This window comes from Macrotis lagotis, chromosome X (genome assembly GCF_037893015.1).
Source record: "Macrotis lagotis isolate mMagLag1 chromosome X, bilby.v1.9.chrom.fasta, whole genome shotgun sequence".
In the NCBI taxonomy this organism is placed as follows: domain Eukaryota; kingdom Metazoa; phylum Chordata; class Mammalia; order Peramelemorphia; family Peramelidae; genus Macrotis; species Macrotis lagotis.
Genome location: NC_133666.1, coordinates 354,476,507 through 354,493,148, shown reverse-complemented (window position 1 = coordinate 354,493,148; position 16,642 = coordinate 354,476,507). Strand labels below are relative to the sequence as shown.

General features: G+C 34.5%; 1 protein-coding gene across 2 annotated transcripts in view; it reads right to left on the bottom strand.

Annotated features, from left to right (window-relative positions):
* The window catches only part of FBXL7 (F-box and leucine rich repeat protein 7), a 555,926-nt gene that overhangs the window by 64,012 nt on the left and 475,272 nt on the right, over positions 1-16,642 (bottom strand). Inside the window, exon 1 of one of the 2 annotated variants that reach the window (XM_074200905.1) lies at positions 1-16,642. This exon is cut by the window's left edge and continues 12,954 nt beyond it. The exons of the other annotated variant lie outside the window; for it this stretch is intronic. The gene's annotated coding sequence lies outside the window, so the exon portion shown is untranslated. 2 annotated transcript variants of the gene reach the window in all.

The following is a 16,642-nucleotide window of genomic DNA, read 5'->3' as shown; positions in this document are numbered from 1 at the left end:
TTTCAAGCAAATAAGATCACTTCCACTCTGATAATCCATTCAAAAGGATCTATCCTTCACTCAGTCAATGAACAATGGTGGGATGAGAATTCCAAGTAGATAAGATGATCTGAGGGAAGTATGGGGGATGGAGAATTCTTTGGACAGGATCAGAAATGCTCTTGAGAGGCTGTACTTTAAATGAGGAAATAGAAAGAAAAAAATCTGGCTTCTCCTCCCCCCATATTAATTGGTTATTATCTCTCAACCTCCAGGGTCTAGCATAGTATTTTCCACACCAAAAGTACTTCTTGAATATTTGTGGAAAAGATAGTATTTGAATTGGGTCTTAAAAGAAATGATCTTATATATAATAAAAATTATATAGTCTACTCAAATTTCCATTGGAAATATTTTAGAATCTTATTCTTGGAAGGAATATTGCAAGCTATTCCTTTCTTTTTTTCCAGGCCATATCCCATATAGATTATTCAAAACAGATGAAACTATTTAAATCATATGACCATAGATTTAACATTGGAAGGAGCTTTAGAGCTCACCTAGTGCAATCTCCTTACTTTTTTACAGAAGAAGAAACTAAGGTCCTCAGAGTTGAAATTAATTGTCCAAAGTCACACAGGTTAAAAGTAGCAGATTCAAGATTTGAATCCAAGTCCTGTTACCACTTCTGTAATATTCTTTCTCTTCATAAAATAATATAATTTTTTATATTTTTGCCCCAATTACTTGTTTAAACATTTAAAAACTTTTGAAAAAAATTTGATTTCCAAATTCTATTTCTCTTTCCTTTCTTCCCGCTCTTCTCCCTTCTGCGAGATGGTAAGCAATCCAATGTGGACAGTTAGATGGTGCAGTGGATAAAGCACAAGTTCTAAAGTCAGGAGGACCTGAGCTCAAATTTGGTCTCAAACACTTACTAGCTGTATGACCTTGGGCAAGTCACTTAATCCTGATTTCTTTGCCTCCAGGACTATCTCCCTTTATCCTGATTTATAACTGGCCATTGGACCCAGATGACTCTAGAGGAGAAAATAAGGTTGGTGACTTCGCACAGCACCCCATCACTCAAATCCAATTCATATGTCATGGCATCACCTTCCTGTCATGGTCTTCTTTGAGAACAAAGGACAAACATCAACATCATCAAGCAAGTCAATATGTTTTATACATGTACAATCATGTGAAACATCTAATATTCTTTCTACAGAATTCTGAAATGTATCTGAGATGATAATGAGTATCATTATAACCTTTAAGAAGTTAAAACCATGAGAACACCATTTGTAAGATTTGATATATTATCTGACCATTCTCAAACTTGCTAATTTCACTTCTGTGAACAGCTTGTTAGAGAAGGATCATCTTCTAGTTTCTAGATTATGTAGTCCATCTTTTAAATTAATATTTTCATTAATTACCTCATAGGATAGTTATGGGAAAAGTATTTTGAAAACTTTAAATCACTATGAGTTATTACTTACAAAGGTACAGTAAGGAAATTAGTCCATGGGAGACTCTTTTTGGGAGGGGTTGTAGGGAGATGGAATTTTGACAAGATTTCGAAAAGAATAAATTTTATTTATACAACTTGGGTGAACTAAAATGACTCTGGCTTGTGAAGGGCAGACTTCAAGGTGAAAATTGAAAATAATACACAGCCTTAAAATCAGATTTTCTTCAGGTTTCACTGGTATTAGATCTATTTTTTCATTCCAGATAAATATAACTCTGATATCAGAACTTTATAAGAATACTGGAGACCATGTAATCTTTTCAGTCATTGCTAAAATTCTCAATATAGGGCTAGTATGAATGTGATGGGGAAATGGGGACTGTGCTGAGGTTATACATACTAGAGCACTAAAGAGTTGAGGAAAGGAATTTAGATTTATGGTTTTAAACATTTTCTTCTAGTAGAGGTTCTCATGCTATTAAAAATTTCACTCAGCAAAGATTAGCCAGTATGGAGAGAAAATAACTGAAGTTAGAAGGGATGTAGGACCTCTGTGATTTGCTATTTTTGGGACCCAGGGCAAATCAAGGCCTTAGTTTCCTCATTTGCAAAATAAGGGATTTGGACTAGATATCCTTTAAGATTTTTCTCAGTTCTAGATGTATGAATCTATGATCCTCCCTAAGAGTAACCATCAAGCATAGGAACAGCTTCTTTTAGGTCACAGTGATCCAGGAGAACACAGTTACCTCAAATAGGAAAATGACTAAATTTAAAAACAAAGTATGGTAGCATTTGTCATTCCTTGGTAGGGAAAGAATTATACTTAAACAAACACTGTAGACATAAAAAGAACAGCTACAACCATAGCACTTTCTGGCTAGTCGAATTTTTTTAGGGACCTCCCTTGAAATCTCCCCCAAAACTAGGGCATGTATAGATATTCATTTCAGCTAACCTATTTCTAGTACTTTGAAAGGACCCCAGGTGCCTATGGTACCTCTTAAGTTTGGTAAAGATAGAGGTTCTTGTCATTACTTCATTACTTTTGTAAAGAATACACATTTTTAACTCCCAAGTGACAGCTTTGGCTAAGCCATCATCTGTAGCCATTTGAATTGACAAAAAGGGATATATTTTATCTCTATGCCAGGTGGTACTTTCTGGGAGAACACCAAGGAAGATGAGTAGACAGTGACTGGAAGAAGAATAAACTGACAGCTTCTACAATTAAAAAACAACCCCAGTATTTGGATGTTTTCTTTGGGCTTCAACCAGCTGTTGGTACATATCAGCAATTTGGTCACTTCCCTTCACCACTGTTTACAGTAGTTGTTTCTATGGAAGGTTTTCCATGATATTTCACTTGACTGCTTGTTGACACAGCTGGTAGGGTCATGACTGGCCAAGTGAGCTAGATGAATAACCTTTGTTCAGGTACATATATAGAAAAAATAGTTTAAAATGGAGGATATAGGTATAGTTAAGAGACAGGCATAATGGAGAAGAATATGTTCTATTTTGTGCATCACAATGTATAAAGAACTGTTGCCTTCTACATGTTGGGCACTGCATTGAGTTTTTTATCACAAATATTTTCACATTTGATAAAAATGAAGAACAATGTACAATAGATTGAGGTAATGAGTAAGGTAGAAAGAATCTTGGAATGTAATATCATAAGATTGGTTTTATTACAGCCATCTTGTTCTGTATAGTACCCATATTCATTCATTTGTTTGCTTGTTCTTTTGTTCATTCATTTGTCCATTCATTCATCCATAAGATATTTTTCTAAGTACCTAGTATGGTCTATGAATGATGGTGGGAGCTCTCAGAGCAAGTAAGATAAACAAGGTTTTTAACTACTTTAACTTGTTCCAACTACCAAAAGATTCAGATAGGGAGTAGAATTGCACTCTAGATTCTTGAAGTTATTTATATTTACATGAACAAAAAAAGCAGCTATTAGTGAATAGGTCCTGAATTATTCATCCAGTAGCTGGCCTGGGTCTTCAGGTTTTGAAGTGCAAAGATAAATTGTTATTGATAAATTTATGAAGTATAATGCTTTGTAGTCTTGTTCTCTGACTTTAGGTTCACAACATGAATTAATGCTAGTTTCTTTGTCACTTTTCAAAGGCTCACAGTGCAGTATGGGCTATTGTTGGTAAAATCAATCAAGTGTTTATTTAGTGCCAACACTGAAGGCTAGTCTGAATTGTGATCTATTTAAAAAAGAAATACAATTTTATTATTTTTGAGCACACACAATAACTTAGTCTGACAGCTACCAAAATGTATCTAGTTGGAGACTTTGTAAATTGTTTCACAGTGCCAAATGTTGATTGAAAATCTTGTTCTTTTAAGTATTTAAAACAATGCAGCTGTCATTTTTTTTGATTTTTCACTACAAGAAAAGGGTTTATTTCTCAAAGGTGAACTTCAGCCTAGACTGTCCTCATTACTCTGTAATTCTGTGCTAATGATGCTTTACCATATTGATGTTCTTGAGACTCATTCATTCAAATGGGTTGTGTATATCCATGTCTACACAGACCAGAGGCAGTTAATTGTAACTATCCATAGAGCATTGGGTCTGAAATCAGAAGAACTGAGTTCAAATCTAGCCTCAAATACTTATAAGCTGTGTGACCCTGGGCAAATCACTTAACCCTTTTTGCCTCAGTTTCCTTAGAAAATGGCCAACTAATCCAGTGTCTTTGCCAAGAAAATCCCAAATGAAGTCACAAAGAGCAGTGATGGGATTAACTGAAGTGCTTAACTTGGACTTTGAAATGAAAGGGCTAATTGATATTTTATAGCATCTGATGTTTGTCCTTTATTGAACAACATCATGCCATCAGAGAGGTGATGCCATGACAAGAAATGGAATGGATTTGAATTGGGGGTGGGGCTGTGCTAAGTCATCAGCCTTACTTTTTCCTTCAGAGTCATTTGGATCCAGTGGCCATATATGAATCAGGATGACTGGAGATGTCCCTGAGTGCAAGGCAATCAGAGTTAAATAACTTGCCCAAGGTCACACAACTAGTGTGTCAAGTGCCTGAGTCTGGATTTGAACTCATGTCCTTCTGACTCCTAGGACAGTGCTCTATCTACTGTATCACCTAGCTTTGTGTGGAAAGAAGTCACAGACAGAGAATTAAATTCCTAGCTCCCCTCCCTTCCTTTCAAACTCCATCTTTGAGAACTTTGCAAATGAAAAATTTCCTAGCCTATGGATAATTGACTAAGGTCCAAAATTTTTCTTTATGAGTAATCCCCTTTCTTCCCATAGTCAGTCAACTATCTTTTTAAAAAAATATTCATTTAAGGCAATGGGATTAAATGACTTGCCTAAGATCAAACAGCTGGGCAATTATTAAGTGTCTGAGGTTGATTTGAACTCAGGTCTTCCTGATTCCAAGGCCAGTGCTCTATCCACTGTGCCACCTAGCTGCCCTCTTAGTTAAGTATCTTAAATTCATGTTTCTTGACTCTGCAGACGTCTACTTGTAATAAAGGCTGAAACATATTGCTGCTTCTGTGAGTTTTCTCACAATCTTCTTTGAAGGGGGTGGGTGGGTAGAAGGGAGTCCCTAGAACCTTTCTGGGTCCTTTCCCCCAACATTTAGACATGACTGAACAATGGTCAAACAAGATATCCACTTTAAAGTGCATAGAAGCTTGCGCCCTCTCAACCTTAGACTTCATCTAAGTGGAGATGGATTAAGCAGTTGGTGACATGGTTTAATATGAGGGACAAGAAACAGTTTTTCTGTCCAGAAATTTCTCTCCCACTGGACTGTCATTTGAGGTGTATTTGAGGTATTCCAATTATTCATTCTTTTGGGTTAAGGCAGTGAAGACCAAGGCAGAAAGCCATGGCAAATTATTAACAAATTGATACAAATTAGTTTCTCAAATTATATGCTCAGTCACACAGCAGGGCTCTGAAAAAAGTTAGAGGGAAGGTCAAATTTTACTCGATGATGGTCCAGAGCATGTGGAACTGTCTAATAGAGAAAGCCTGGAAGGGACTACTTGGGTAACCTTGGGTAACCAGAAAACATAGTAATTGGAGCGGGGCTGAAAGAAAGGAAAGGGTTGCTATGAGATGGATTAAATGGTAGTGCATTAAAAAAATTACTTTAACATTTTACCTTTTCTTCCCCTTCCCATCTCCATCAAAAAACTTTTTTTTCAATGCCAACCCTATTTGTGGCATGCATATAGATGTCTACCTCACTAAAACAACTAGACTAAATATTTTCTAATTTTCTAATAACTATGAAAGAACAATTTGATCTATGTTTCTGTACCTCCCAATTAAGTTTTTAAAAATGTGTTTTCAACCTGAGGCATTGATATCATGAATACTTTGTTCCTATTAGTAATTATTAATTACAGTAGAATAGTTTCTAAGGACACTATTGGTAGTCAATTATAGAAATGAACACACACAGACAGAAACTACAGAACTTCAAAAAACTTTTGAACTAGAGAGTATACTTTTAAAATAGCTGGGCAAATGGGAGATGAAGCACTAATTGACAATCTATGTATCAATATATATTTTGAAAACATTTCCCCTTTTGAAATCTACATGAATACTGTTTCAGAGTCTAATGCCAAGTCAATAAGAATCAGATGTTAAGCTTCATGGCAACACTTGTGTTTTCCATTCCATATGTTGCCTTTTATTTTCCCTGTTCTCCAAGTTCATTGTCACTGACAATGCTTGCTACTAGGACTTCCTTTTGAGAAATTCCCCAAGGTCCCTCCTTTGTGCTGCCATAAACATGAGGAGCGAAACATTGGCTGGAAATGTAAACTTGGCCAAAGCTTCCATAATACAAAACAGAACAATTGGTGGCCTTGTCTGTTGAGTCAGGGTCTTTTATTGGACACAGCCATAGCCTTGACCAGCCTACCCTGTTTATAAGATTTACCCAGAATATAAACCATCACTCTTAAATTATGAGCACCCTACATTTATGAGCACAATTAGTCTTTGTTTGTTTAGAAAAAATTATTTGTCTGCCTCTTGAATGTTAAAGTTTTTCTTCTCTCTCTCTTCCTTGCCCAATGCAAAACAAAACAATATTTGGACTTTTAATTGAGGCTGAACCACAGTCAACATTTGCTTAATGTAAAGAAATTTTTGTCACACATAAAATAATTTTTGAAGTAATAAATATTTCCTAGACTTGAAATATTCCTTTATGAGAGTGACTTTTGGAGAATACATATTTTTGAAGCTTATACACACACGTATGCACATATATACATATGACCTTCAGGGTCTTTGTCAGACCTCATTAGAAGGAGATTTTCTCTTTGGCTTTGTGTACTCCAATTGTGCCATGCTAATTAAGAGCAGTAGAAGATTTTTGGTTTATGGGGTGAAAAATTCTATTGGTATGATTGTTATCCATAAACCAGAATAATTATAAGGCAGAAAGGGGGAAACTGAAATTTCAGTTTCTTTCAGGAGATAAAACACAATTTTGGAGACACAAGCAAAACCCACTGAATCACTGGGGAATAAAAAGAAAATGCCATATTTCTGTGAAAGGAAATGCCTTTTGGAGTCAGGGAGTTCTTTTCAATGTAAAACCTTTTACTGCCCAGTTATACTGGCTAATGGTCAAGAAGGAACAAACTACATGTAGATCACCACCCACTAAGATACACATTCCTGTCTCATGCACATATTCTGCTGGTATGTGAAGGATGTGTGCTTACACATATGGATGTATATACGAGAATACAGGAAATTTCTTGTTTTATAATACTCTTAATTGATTGCTCCCCATCACTAAATATAAGGTAAGTTAGGTTTTTATCCAACAACAGAAATATTCTCTGACCTTTTTTTTCCCCAGACAATTTATTCTCTTTCCAATAGTTTCCAATAGGTAAGTTCTCTTCTTATCTATATGGAGTTTTATTAAGGAGTTATCCTTTGATTTCATGTGGGTAGTTTATATGGGATTAAATATTGAAAAATCATATATATACTGCCATATCCTTAATTTTTTTTATTTCAAAATGTGTATAACATCCTGGAAAAAAAATGGGATGGGAAACTGGAAAAATTAATGAGTTCTCATTTATAATTTCTTGTACACATGTAATATATATATGTATATATGCTTATTACTTATATGTATATAGATATTACACACATTTACACCCATATTTGATTCACACATAATTTAATGTGACAAGAAGATCCTTATGAATAACAAAATACATTGATTTGCAAGGGGGAAAAAAAGGCTAATTAATGTGATTTATTACTTTGAATAATCAATGAACATTCTGCTACTTCTCCAGGACTTCTTAATCTGTTTTTCTTATTCATGTTTTACTATAAATATCTCAATTACGAATTTATACATCTCTACAAAACAGAAAAAACAAATTTGATGAATTGTTTTCTTGGGGACTTCCATAGTTTTCCTCAGATATTTATTTACTGTTTTGTGGAAATGTTTTCAGTTGAATACTACCCCATTTGTAAGTTTCTGATAAGGGACTTCAATTCAAATTTCAAAAATTTATCAAAACAGCACATGGTTCAACCTGAGAAAATTTATCTGGAGGCAAGAATTTGCCTGGAGGATTGCAATTCAGTCTCTTAGCATCTTTACTTTGATTTTTTGGGGCCTGACAGTGGCGTTTCCAAGTGAGATCTATTTTTCTATCCAAATTTTATTTTGCATGCATTGCATCAATATAACAGTAAAACAAAGGATTTGCTACTAGAATCATGAATGGTTGGATGACTGTCCACTATTTTTATTTGATAGAATGGATGTCTTTAATTCTGGCTGACATTCTATGAGATATCATATAGAACAGGTCAAGACAGCAGCATTTTTTTAAAAAAACTTGAGACAACCTGTACATTTCTGTCAGCTAATATTAGCTCGGGGTTTTATTAGTAATAGTATTTCAGCTTTTTATCTATGGTCTCTAACACTCATTGCAAAGCAACTTCAGATGTTTTCAACCTGTAAAAATGGACTCAACTGAGTGACCAGAAAGCAATGAGTAAAAAGCTTTAGTGACTAGAGTAGAGGTAAATCACTTTACATGGAGTCAAGATCACCCCTGGTTCCTTGAAGGCAGTAATAGTTTCCTAGTCCCTTTAAGAAGGCTATAGTGCCTAGTTTATGAGTGTAAAACCTCCTTTTCTATGATATTTAAAAACTTGTTCTACAGACTAGTATGTGGAAAACCTTATTTGGTTTATAATAACCTTGAGTCTGAAAGTTTATGAAATATTGACTCTGCTTTCAGTAACATGATCTAATGTAGCAAGATTTTCAGTAAAAAGAATGAACAATTAGGGAGCATTTGTTCTTTAGAGAAAATAAATTAAATGTTAAACCAGAAACTGCCTGGCTAGTTTCGCACCTTGAAAGAATCCTCTCTATCAATTGAGGAATTCATCTGAAAAGATGGTTTTAATTATAATTAATCATTTTTCAAGTTGTCAGAAGTTGGCAGCCATCTTGAAAGATAGAATAATCTGTAGTGATGTGTCTGAATCAAGATGGGTGGGCCAGTTCCCAGTTTATTTGAAAAGATGGCTGTGTTTACATATCAGGAGATGAACTGAATTTGTAATATGTTGAAAAGAAATGTATAATGTCTAAAACTGATAAATTAATTCTGAGTTTGAAAAGTTTGACTTTTCTTTCTCCTACCCATCTGCTGCCAAATCCTTCTGATTGTATTTCTCAAATAATTAATCTTTTGCTTCCATCTCTTTCTTTCTATTCCCACTGTCATTATTCTAGGACAAGCCTAGACTTTTGCAGTGGTTCCTAATCAGTATTCCCATTTAAATCAGATCTCCCTGCAATCCATCTTTCACACTGTTGGTAGTTATCTCCTTGACATACAGAAATGATAACCCTATTCCGTTACTCAAGTCCCTTCAAAGGCTCCATATTATCATATATGTTTAGATTCTTTCTACTATTATCCAAGTCCCATCACAATCTAGGTTTCTCTCTCCCCTTCTTTCTATATTGATTTCAAACTTCTTCTTCCATGAGTTCTTTACCTAATTAAATTGGACTACTTACTTTCTCATATGAATTTCCCATTCTTTTCCATGTTCTTGCCTTTGCTCATACCATTCTTTGTATTTTAAATATGCCTTCTCATCTCTTCTTTTTGTCAGCATAACCATCCTTCTCTGCTCAAGAGAACCCTTCTCCATGAAGGGGTTTCCATTGGAAAATATCTTTCCTTTAAAGGATTTTGTATAATCCTTTGTACCTCCCTAGTTGTTTGCAATTTCCCTTAAACAGATGGTAAGTTCTTTGAGGGAAGGGACCTGCTCACTTATTTTTGTTTCTTTTTTCTCACCAGCACTTTGAATAGTATCCTACATTTAGTAAGACTTACTCACAAGCATGTTGAATTGAAGCTATATTAAACTTCTGCAGAAAACTTCTGTCCAGTTGTCTCACAGCTGAATCCATTCTTTTATTGCACCCCTCCCCCATTCTCAGTATTAGAATTAAGCCAGGAAGGCTTCATGCATAACTCCAGGCAGTGTTCTTTCTAAATGCTGATGTGAACAAAATAAGTATGGTTTTCTTCTAAAGAAAATTAGTTGGAATCTACTCTGACATAAACCAAAAGGAAGCTGTATTATGGTGCTATATTAAAGATCATTTCACTTCACAGAACAGACTGTTATTTCTGACTCCTTAGGCATGATGCATTACTGTTCTTGTAGAGTGACTTCATTCCAGCTCCTAAATGTCGACTTTATAGAAACCCTGAGCTTGTTTAAAGAAAATAGGTCTCTTGGTTTGATTAATAGTCATCTTGAACAGGAAATTCATGCATAATGTGAATACATCTTGGACAAATCTGACATACAGTGGGTTCTTTGTACTACAGAGGCTGACCTGGAATCATTCCCACTGATAGCACGTTAATGAGTCCTGCCCATCTGAGGAAAGTCAGTAGTAGGACGCTGCTCCTCAGGACCTGGGCTGAGATTTTTATGCAATGGAATTGGAATAGACAGGTGGCAGCAGCCAAGTTGGGCATGAATCTGCACCCAACAAATGCTGTCAGCACATAGAACCCTCAGGCACTGAATATTTACACTTCCACAGACACTTTGGAGTCAGGACACAGAAGACATTTCTGGGAGAGCTGAATGTGGTTCAAGAGTGCTTTGCAATTTGATAAACAGATTTCATAAAACCTTTCCAGGCAGAAGATGAAAATAAATCCTCCAAAAGGTATTTTAAAGGGGAAAAAAACACTCCTAAATCTGGGAACCAATACACACCAAGAAAGAAAAACATATGCATATATATACACTTAACCAAAGGGAAGAATATCATCTATCCAGACATCCCTACTCTTCTTCCAATGTTTAGCACATTTTGAATGAGATATAGTCTAGTAAAAGAATTGATTCCCACTTTAAAGGAAATAGTCTTTCCATCTGTGAAACATTAAAGTTTACTTTCTGGTCCATATCTTGGTTTTACAATATAAAATTCCCTGAGTTATATGAACCAGAACCTATTGTATTTAAAAAAAATAGTACTTTCTTCTCTTAACTTCCCCTACATTAATGTGGCAAAAGGTGATATATACACTTGCTATTTTGTTAGTTATCAGATACAGTCTATTGTTTAAAAATATTTACCTTTAAGAAAGTAAGCATGAATGAATGAATTTTGAAAAATGTTCAAGAGTTTCCCATGTCCCAAGCACTTTGCTCTGCAGCTTTAAGAACTAAATTGATGGCAGTCTTGGTGCTGGTGGAGCTGACATTCTAAATAAGGGAGACCACACAATTAGGGGAATGGAAGGAAGCCAAGCAAGGGTGTAGTGATTTACAAAATTATAGTGAGGGATGGTGAGTGAAACCATAGGGCAATATTGATATCCCTCACCCATCCAATATAGCAGTGGTAGAATTGATTATAGTTTTATACCTGGTAGAGGAGGGATTAATCATATAATATTTCCAAAAGAGGGACTGGAAATAAGGTAAATCATAATTTGAGCCTACTTAGATGTCATGGGTCATGTGAGGCATTAACCAATCTGGACAGCTGATTTGACAGTCTCTCATTTCTAATCCCATATATTGATCTCCTATTTGCCCTATTCCCCACAAAGATACTGCCTCTGGAAACACATCCTACAATACATGGGGACTTTGGATTCACCTTTTCAGTTTCAGTGTCTAGTGGACAATTGAATACTTTTATCCCATCTATACTCAGATATTTAAATAATATAAAGCATCAGGGAAGATGCATACAGTATTGATGGATTAGACTGATCTTTTCCCTCCTTGCTGAGAATCATTCCTGGATAGTTAGCAATCTTAGCTATCTGGGAAAGTTATATTAATTCTTTCATGTTATTTGGGCATTATTTGGGCACAACTGATTTTCTATGCAGGACTGAGCAAGATTTTAAAACTGGGTTATTGCCAATGGATAGAACAATAGCAGAATCTCATGTTACTATAGCACTTATTTTTGAAGGTTTTTTTGCAAGGCAATGGGGTTAAGTGGCTTGCCCAAGGCCACACACAGCTAGGTAATTATTAAGTGTCTAAGGCTGGATTTGAACTCAGGTACTCCTAACTCCAGGGCCGGTGCTCTATTCACTGTACCACCTAGCTGCCCCTACTATAGCACTCTTAAGATTTAAAGATAATTTTCTTCATAACAATTCTATGGAGTAAGTGGTGAAAGCATTATTAGTCCTTTCTTACCCATGAGCAAAATGAGGTCCTACTTCAAATCACTTAGCTAGTAAGTGTCAGAAATAGGTATTAGAGGACTAATCTACAGAATTTCACCACTGTTCTTTTCATTACACGACATTATTCTCTTTTTAAAATGGGATTCATTCTTTTGAGTTTAAAGCTTTGTAGGTTTTTAATAGTTTCATTATTAAAATGCAAATATTCCTAGAACAGGCTTAAAGCAATCTTAGAATTAATCTCATCCAACTTTTTCATTTTACAGATAAGAAAATTGAGTCCTGGAAAGATGAAATGATCTATTCAAGGTCACATAATTAAGTTGATGTCAAAATCAGACCTTCTGATCTCTGGCACAGTACTGTTTGTATTATGTAGCATTTAATTTAAACACTATTCATTAATAATGTTTATTTGATTGTTTCCTAACTTGTCTAATAGAGAGCAAGACCTTATGAAAATGGATTATAAATTGGTGGCTAGCATTCAGTTTGCAAAATATGAAGAATGAGGTCTTGAACATGCACATCTTATTCAGTGTGTCCCTTAGGTAGAACATGGGAGTAAAGGATCTTGGGTATATAATAACTTCTAGGAAAAGATTTGAGCATTTTGTAAGTTGGAAAAATTGCCATTCAAAAGGAAGAAAGAAGGTCACTATGTTTGGGTCCACTTTTAGCACATTTCATTAATTTTATAATTTTTTCCAGAGCAGCCTCAATCTCCTCCCAATTCCCCTCTAACTTGGGCTGTTGTTTTGTATACAGGACAATTTTCTCCTGCTACAGAAACATTTTAGAATATCTTTCCTGTCTCCCACAAGAATTAAGAATGGTGTAGTCTGATCCTCGGCTTAAACTCTGAAGCAACCAACATAATGACAAATATAAACCTTTCAATCTTTAAGCAATTTCAGTTTGTGAGTGACTGGATTGTCTGAAGGTTGTTGATGTTTTTTTCTTTGGTGGGCTCATTTAGTTGTCACAGGACTTTTAAAGACTGGAAGTTTTGATGTCACCTTCCTTGCCTTACCTCTTTGACACCTTTTCCCTGGTCAGTTACTCAGGATCTAAACAGACTACTTGATCAGTCATTAAGCATGTATGAGATGGAATTATTAATTCTATTCCTTCCTGTTAGATGAAGAACCATGAGACCTTATTATCTGACCTTCCATTTAGTTTTCCTAATTTCCTCTAGACTTTGCCATCTTCCCCACCTTTACTCCCTGCAGAATCTGGGGACTATTATGTAACAATCTGATGAAGACTAAGGGCCCACATCTTGCCATCCACACCAGAACTAATCCTTAGTACTTCCAGACCTTTCCATTCTCTTTGCTGACCTTTTTTTTTTCCAAAAAAAAAGGTATTCCTTTTCTCAATTAGAATGTGAACTCCTCTAGCTCTGTGAGAGCAGGGACTATCTCAGTTTTTCTATTTATATCCTCTATGCTTAGCTGGTATATAGGAATAAATAATTTTTAGTTAAGAACAGTTTAATACCATTTATATATCTTTTCATTCATTCCTTTATACCCACAATGATGAACTCACAGATTCATTTAAGAATCTAAATATTATAATATGAAAATAATTTATATTGAAAACTTATATAACCATGTTATATAGGTCAGCTATGTTCATACAAATTTAAAGCCTATGTAATTATACCTTTATTTACTTTTCAACACCAATTTGTTATACACATATCATATTATAAGTTTATGTTATCCCATACTCATTAGACCCTGAAGAAAAAAGAATTTGCTCCAGTCTCTTACATCTTTTCTATTTTTCAGTTACAAAGACAACACTGATGTCTACCTTTAGGAGATCATATTCTATTGAATAAGATTTGCCAATCCTGATCACTGGTTTGTATTGATCTATTCATACTCCCTTTTGTCAAGTTCTCCTTAAGATGCTGAACATTTTTGAGATAAATAGTCTAGTTCAGGGATTTACAAAATTAAACTCACAATGGTATTAGTACCTCAAACATTGACCATTTTAATATAATTGTCTAACACTGAACATTAATCTACTTAAAGTAACTTCTTCAAGTTTGCATATGCTATGAAGTTATGTATTTTTTGCCAAACATGTATTAGGTGCAAAAAAGAAAATAATGAACAAGAAGAAAGATGGTCCTTATAGAATAAATAATCAATGTAATAAGATTGAATATTTTCTCCTGAGAACTCAGAAGCAAATAAGTCTTATAGAATCTTGTAAGAGAATAATAAAATTTTGAACTCAACATGAATCTGTCTTCCATTTAAACAACTAAGTCATTGACCTGAATGACAATAGAACAAAAAATGGTAGTTTATTTGAAATTATTTTAAAAGTATAAAGATGGATCAGGAGATGTAATTAGAACTATATTTCAATTAAATTTCCCAAGCATGTTGAACACTAATTATATAGAAGGAACTGGTAATACAAAAGCAAACAAGACAAGGTCTATCCTCAAGGTACCTATACTTATTAATAAAGGGAAATAATCTTTTTATATGAATGTCTCCAATATGAGGCAGAATACTATAAAACCAAATACTGTGGGAACATGGGAAAGGAATATATTTATCACTTGGTATTCTGAGAAAGCATGGTAGAGAAGTGCTGTGAACAGAAATCAGACTGCAAAATGAAGAGGATATTAAGGCAATGGAACAGAAATCAGATGCAAAATGAAGAAGATATTAAGACTTTTCTTTCTAGAATATTGGCAGATGAGAGAAGGAAATAGCAAATAGATGGAGATGGCTAGATTGGGATAACAGATTGGAGGGAAGATTAATTCTAGGACAAGTAGACAATGAGGAGGGAACCAGTGCTGAAGGAGAGAGAAAGAAAGAAAGAGGAAGGTAGGAACAAAAGAAAGGAAGGAAGGAAGGAAGGAAGGAAGGAAGGAAGGAAGGAAAGAAAGAAAGAAAGAAAGAAAGAAAGAAAGAAGGAAGGAAGGAAGAAATGAAATAAATGACAAAAAATAAAACATATTAGTTTCTGGAAAGTGTGAAAGAGGATACAATTGAGGTAATAGAGAGTTTAAGCCTTGAAAGGAAAAGGGAAATCTTTTTATTTTTTGTCTTGAGAAAAGGAGAATGAAACGGATACAGAAATATAGAATTTTGAAATTTGACTGAAGGATATATAAAAACACCATTAAATGACACTGATTTCTAATGAAGTAGGTATTAAAATCATTTATTGAGAGCAAGAGACTGGAAACAAATTTGAGGACCTGTAGACAGTGGGAATGACTTGGAATACCTACTCTGGGGAATTGGTAAGAAAACTATTGGAGATAAATCAAAGGATATCATAATAATGACCAGGGCATAACTGAGGTTAAAAATAGAGGTAATCTGTCATAAACCCAAGCAAAATACAGTTTCAGGACATTCAGAAAGGTGATCATTAAAGTGTAAGATATAGAGGAAGAATGTTTCCAAATGATCATCAAGTTAAAAGTGTAGCTATAATGAGGACATCAAGAAATTTAAAACTGAGGTCTTGGGATTATCATCAATATGGATGCTGCAGTTCCCAAGGATGCTGACTGGAAAGGAAATGAACTACAGTATGAGCCTGAAACTAAAGTTATGAATGAAGATGGGATAGGACTGTCATCAAGGTTGTTAAGTGATTGTACTAAGAATGAGAAAAGGACAGTATAAGTGGAGAGCAGGGATGCAAATGCAGAAATAACAGTAAACAAGCACTTAATTGTAATTCTAAATTCCTCTTTGCTGTTTATCAGTTTCCTCTTTATTTCAAAAATCTGAATTTTTCACCCTCTGAGAACTACATATGATCATATGTAATTAAGATTTTCAAATTATTTAATTATTCAGTATTACTTACCTCACATAGTACACAAACCAAACTGACAGGTAACTAGTGATGAAAAAGACAGTGTTTGTTCACATTTCCCTAACAACTTTCCTTTAATAACTAAGGAATTGAAATCTAATGGAGTAAACCTTCAAATAAATTAACAAGTAACAGAGGAAATTAATGTTTCTGAGCTTATTTGTATGACTATTCAGTCTTTGAAAACTGCATTATATACAAAAAATTCATTCTATAAAACAGCTTACTTGAGAAATGTAGAATTTATCAGGGTAAAAAAATGTATCTGAAATTCAGATCCATAGTCTAAGAGTAGAAGTTCCAAATCATATTAAATCCAAATCCAAATCCAAATCATAGTAAAAGTAAGATGTATGGAATACATATCAACATTGCTGTAAAGCAATGCTACTGATTCCATAAGCTAAATATGAAAAATTGGTCTCATTATTTGACAATAAAGTTTCCTGTGCTGAAACTAGGACATTTTCAAGTAACTCATCAAGTCAAGAGAAAATTTTGGTACAAGTTTTAGATATGAATAAATAA